The sequence below is a fragment of the Dipodomys ordii genome, unplaced genomic scaffold, assembly GCF_000151885.1.
Source record: "Dipodomys ordii isolate 6190 unplaced genomic scaffold, Dord_2.0 Scaffold17, whole genome shotgun sequence".
Classification (NCBI taxonomy): Eukaryota; Metazoa; Chordata; class Mammalia; order Rodentia; family Heteromyidae; genus Dipodomys; species Dipodomys ordii.
Window position 1 is genome coordinate 17,533,370 of NW_012267233.1, and position 6,312 is coordinate 17,539,681.

A 6,312-nucleotide genomic window follows, 5' to 3' on the forward strand; every position below is an offset into this window, starting at 1 on the left:
CAGGACACCGGAATCAAATACAGTGACAACAGGGGTTATACCATGGGGGAAGTACTTTGCAAAGTGCAGTGCGAGGGGGGGAGAAGGGAGAAGTTGGGGAAGTGGGGAGAAAAGGGAAGGTAGGGGAAAAACAAAGGAGGTGGTAACAATGCTCAATAGGAATGGGCTCATTACCTTGCTCATGTAACTGTAACCCCTCTGTATAGTACCTTTTATACATATACATATATATACATATATATATATATATATATAAATCTACAGTGCTGGTTCATAATAGTGTGACTACAAATAACAATTGTGTACTGTGTAAAAGAAAGAATTGTTGTTTTCTGCATAAAGATATGATAAATATTGGAGGAGATATGTATGTTTAACCTGAGTTAAACATTATTCCATCAATACACATATCGAAATGTCACATTAGCTCATTAGTATGTACAAAGTTTTATATTTATCAATTCAAATTAAAAATGAAGCTGGCGGTTGGTGGCTCATGCCTGTAATCCTTAGCTATTTAGGAGGCTGAGATCTGAGATTGCAGTTTGAAGCCAGCCTGAGCAGTTTATCTCCAATAAACTACTCAGAAAATAACCTGAAGTGTTACTGTGATTCAAGTGGTAAAGTGCTAGCCTTGAGCATAAAAAGGCACAATAACAGTGCCCAGGCCCTGAAAAAAAAAAAAGAATAAAAATGAACAAAACAAATTAACAAAAGCAATGACAAAGTAAGTCACTAGCATTAAGGCCTATCTCAAGCTTAGGAAAACTTTTTATTAGCATAGATTCAAAGTGTAAGGGGAGAGTTTATTGTTAAGGAAATGTTTAGTAATTAGTGTCTTCCAAATGTTGCTCAAATTAGTTGCTTCAGAATTACCTGGCTGTGTATTAAGAACAATTTCTCACAACTACTGACCTACAAAGTCAGAAGCTCCAGGGTGAAGTTTGTGTACAAGTTCAATCTGTCTTGCTGGCATTCCTATTCTGATGGTAGAGAAAGATAAATAAACAACTTAATAATCATGGAGTTATTGCTAAGTGATCAAAAGAAACGGAAAGCAGGATAAGGAATGAGCAATGATGGGCTTGTGCCGGGTGGCCCACTCCAAGGACACAACTTTCAGAAGGAAACCTGCAGATGTAGAGTGAGCTACATGGACTCTATCTGTGGAAGTACGTTCCATTGACATCAGGGGGAAAGTGCCTAGCAGAGGGAGCAAGTGGGAAGACTTTGAGAGGGGACAAGCTGGAGAGCTTGAGGAGCTGTTTATGGTTTGTGTCTGTGTAGAAGAAAGACAGTGGTAAGCATGGAGGCAAGCTACACTGCATGCGAATTTTGCATGGCCTCACAGGCCACGGAAACCTTTTTGCTGCCTTTTAAGTAGAGCATGTAGCCAAAGATAAGGCTCTGAGGGAGGTGGTAGAGCCTCATTTATTCTTCTGTTTATTGGAGGCTTAAGCCAATCGGACTGAAGGGTTGATGCGCACAGTGGTGGGCCGGAAGCAGGAAGCCTGACTCTCAAGCTTTCCAAATCAGTTCGGCTCATTATTCATTCACTGGGAGCTCTGCACTTTCTTCAGGAAAGGCTTTGGGAGACGCAAGACAAGAATGAATGCAAACAAAGGAAAATGTAAAAATGAGAACATTCCTGTCAGAGGTGACCCCACAAGCAGAGGCACAGACGGATGCAGGAACCCCCATGGTGTGCCTGGGAAGAATTATACCTCTTAATTTTGCTGAAACAGAGGAAACAAGGTAATGATGTTTGCTTTTCCAGAATGAAGGAGAGTTTCATATTTATAGCTTTTTCTTAAGCGATTGAGGATGGCTTGACTTTCTTCTTGTGTGCAAAAAAAGTAAATAAACCATCGATTCTCTGCTTACTTAAAAATGAGGTCAATATTGTTTGTATTTCCAGTTAAACTTGTTGCAAACTCTTGTTTTAGATCGCGAGCATTGCTATTTTAAAACCTGTCTTCTGAAGGTGTGATGAAGGATTGAGAGTCTGCAAAGAGCCAATGGCAGCATTTTACAATTCCACTTATTACAATTGTGCATTTTGCTGACAAAGTCACAGACAGTATAATTAATGCAAGTGCAAACCACCACTTTAACGGAAAGCAAAACATTCTTTTTGCTCTATTAGCAAAAACTTTGAAAATATTAGTCAAGTACTTTCTACTGTTTTACTATTTAGTATGATGTTTTCTATGATGAAGGTATCATAATCATCATTGTTTTGTGGAATTAACTTGAATGCAAAGAACACACCTTTAAATTTATACTGAAAACACACATACAAAAGTACACATAAATATATACATATATGCATATATTATATACATACATAGTATATACACATACATACACACACATAAAATGTATTTATGTATTTATGTCAGTTGTAGCTGCTATTACTCATAGTTCCAGAGACTAGGACATCCAAGATCAAGAGCAAGCTTGATCAGAGTCTGGGGCCTTCTACCTGTCATCCCATGATAGAAGGACAAATACTTTCAGCCTCTTTTCTGAGAGCACTAATTCTATTCATGAGGACCTAGCTATATCTACTTTATCACATCCCCTCAAATACACATCTGGCTACTGGGAAGAAGTATATGAAAAAGGATGAAGTTCATCCACACTTCTACTTCCCCTGCTGGTCTATTTGACCCTGTGTACTTGTAGAACCTAAAGCACTAGGCCACATAATGTAGTTGGCCATCTTTGGGCTGCTCCATTAATGTGTTATTAATTAGCGGTTGTTTGTATAGTGATTCCTAACTGCCTTAGTCCAAGTCAAGGCATTTTACCAGTGCTAGGGCCCTGGACAAGTAATTTGACTTTTTTGAGCTCAGTCTCCTCATCTGTACGTGTGGCAACATGACAACAGCTTCTCATAGACTAGTGGGAATTAAATGACATGATGTATAGATAGTATCTCTTGGCACGTAATTGCCTAATAATTGATTGCTGTCATCATTGTTACTGCATTTTTAATATAACTATCAGCATAGGCAGAAAGCATAATTCAGAAAGATTTCTTCTGTGACTCCTGGAAAATTTATTGAAAATGATGGCAGCCATATTTTTCACAATGCAATCTCATTTTGCATTTGCTGGGCTTTTAAATTTCTAATGCTTTAACCTTTTTCTTATACAGTTTCTATTTCTGTGCAAGTTTGTAGATCTAGCCTTCATTGCAGGTATTAGTGATGATGATTTTTGTTGTTCTTAGTAATCATTTAAATTTGGAAATCACAAAAGGTAAAATAGCTGTCTCAGGCTGACTTCATTTAAGTGACTTTCTATCATGACTACAATGGAAATAAACTGTCAAAAGAATGTTCTGTCTATCTATTTATACTTATCATTATGGACCAACTCAGTGTTTTTGTTGTTTTTTCTGTATAGAGAAAAAAATAGCATATTTTCTTCACATTTCACATTCTCATAAGTTTTTAGAAACTAAAGTCCCTAAGCTCATTCACCTAACTATTCATTTATCTAATTACTAGTCTATTTGTGAGAGTATGAAAGATTTTCTTGGGAATCTATTAATCTATTCTGCTTTCCTGTGACAGAAATGTGCATAGTGAACATACATTGTACTCAATGTACAATAATGAACATAAATTGTACTCAATTGCTTTATCTCAGTTAACCCTTACAAAGCCTATGAGGTGGTTATTAGTTGTGATCATTTATTTTTATTTATTTCAAAATTTAAAATTCCATTGTCTTGTTTATTTCTATAATGATTGCACCGAGGGCATTAAGGAGCAGGGAGACACAGGTATTTATACAGCTTTCATCCAGGCCATCTGACAGCAAAGCCTCTACTCCTCGTTACTTTCTTGTGTTATTCTAGCTCTAAAATAAGATTCTGTGTTGCTAACTCATTTCAGTGTTCTTCTTTATCTGGATTTTAAAATGTTTAGGTCAAAAAATTTTATAATTTGGGGGAACAGCTGTAAACTTATTTTTTTTTGTGGCATGGCTGAAAGCACTTTACAAGCAAAAAATCAAGTTCTTTATTCTTTCCCTGGAAGAACAGACTAAGTAGCTCTTTGCAAAGCAATGAAGGAAGAAATGTATTATCTCCCAACTGGTTGAAATGCATGCCACTAGCAGAAATAAGGTTCATAATCTAACTCATCCTCTCTCAGCAGTAAAATGTTCTTGTGCCTTCATTAAGGAAGCGAGAACATGAGAGTTCAATAAGAGTCAACGTTTGTCCTGTTATGAAGTATCTTAATGGATTTTCACACCTGATTTACAACTGCAGATGTAATCAGCAAGAATGGAAAGAGTCTGGGAAAAGAGCTCTTATAGAGCTCAAGAAAGCAAGACTCCAGATATTTTAGTTAGGTTTAGAAGAACAAGTCGATTCTTTCCATCATTTCCACCAGGAATATTAATCAATATGATCAATGTGACTACTTAAGAAATGATGTTTGGACACACCATTGGAGAGAGAGACAGAGAATATTCTATGTTCATTAACTTCTGCTCTCAGAAGCAGTGTCTGTTGCACCAGACAGACTATGTACTCCTGGTAACCATAGCATTGTGTTTCAAGGCCTATGGTAGCTGTTCAACAAACACAAATGATGTAAAATTAATTCCCTAAAGTGACTGTTCTAGAAATGATGCCTCCAATTATTTCCTGTTGTTGGAAAACCACATTTCCAATTCATTTTTCTTCTAAATTGCTAGTTATTAGTAATTCTGTTTAATTAAATAAAATTCATTCATGTCACTACTTTTACTTGAAGAAATTCAGCAAATAATAATAATGATAATGATAATAATAATAATAATTGCTATATTTTGTTCCAGGGCAGGACCTGTAACTGAGAATCCTTTTGGATTTATCATGTCAACATTTTGAAGGTGTTCACTGTCTTACGTGTCTTCGGGATCTTGCTATTTAAGAACTGCAGAGACCTCAGACTATGAAATCAGACATGGAAACATGAGAGTCAGAGCAACTGGGCCTCATCAAAATTTAGATGTACGTCATCATTCACCACTCATCTCTTTCCTGAGGCTGCTTTGCCCTACCAAGACCTTTGCTGTGTTCTACAAGTATACCACCTTCCTATTTGTATTCTCCCATAACCTTACCTTTTGAGTTTCCATTGTAGCAGAATTATGTCATGTGTTGGTCCCTGATCACTTTTGAGCAGACACCTTATGTTTGAGGAGGTTCTCACATGGAAAGTCCTACCCCCATGCACTAGAAGACAGAGCTAAATTTCCTGATCTGCAACTGAGGTGCAGCCTGACTGTTGTATTCAAGAACCAGGAGCTGTTGCTATAAAGGATCTGTATTTTCCTGAGAGAAGCAACATGAAGGGAGTCTGGGGCATTCTGAGGCTATGCTATCTAGCTGACTCCTGACTAGTGAGAATGCAGATATTCAGTGTCCACTGTCACCCAAAGGGCCCCTATTGAGGATGCACTTTGGGGAATTTTTTGTATGTGAACATATAAACCCACTGATGCTAATACTTAATAAACTTTTTTTCTACTTTTTTCCACTTATGTGGACTATGTAGCTTATAAGTAAGATCTTGGATGATTACTGATTTAAACTTCAGAACTATAATTTTCAATAAGCTTAGCAATTAAGAGCATCCAATTCAATGAGTCATATCAAAGAGTGACATGAGCATCCAAACAGGTTTATTCTCTGACTGTCAGCAAAGAAACTGGGTGAGTGTGAGAAGTGAGAGGAAATGTAGCTGGGAGCTTGACAATTTAGGACTTGCGTTGTAACGCTGTTGGATATGAGATCTAGCTTTATGACTTACTGACTGATGTTGGTCCAATCACTTAATCATCTGGGTTTTCATTGTGTGATTGTAAATAAGGAAAACAACATTATGTTTTACTTGGCATTTGTATAGTGCTCAGAAATTGTGAACTATTCATGAATAGACATCCACTTTGATATTTGGGATTTGTTAGTAAGGCACTTAATTGGCTTATCATCCAGGAATTTTAATGAAAACAATATGATTAAGATAATCATTAGTTCCTTATGTCATGCTAGCTGGCTTAGTCCAGATAGAATAGCTGATTAAACAAACTACCTTAAAATTTCAGAGGCTTAACAAATTTGCAGCTTATTTAATACTTAGACAACAGCCTACCCACTGTTGATCATCTCTCATCTGTATGCAACTAGATCTTTTTGCTTTCCTCTAGGTTTTGTAGAGCTATCTCCAATTTCCAAACGATGGGGAACAAAAGAATTGACGATTGAGTGTAGGAAGGGACTAAAGGCAGGCCGACAAGTGGCAT

General features: G+C 37.0%; 1 long non-coding RNA gene across 1 annotated transcript; it reads left to right on the forward strand.

Annotated features, from left to right (window-relative positions):
- Nucleotides 1-1,601: 1,601 nt before the first annotated feature.
- Nucleotides 1,602-5,539, forward strand: LOC105982777. The gene is made up of 2 exons (XR_001174914.1): nucleotides 1,602-1,755; nucleotides 4,843-5,539. It is a non-coding gene; the product is annotated as an uncharacterized LOC105982777 (long non-coding RNA).
- The last annotated feature ends 773 nt before the right edge of the window (nucleotides 5,540-6,312 follow it).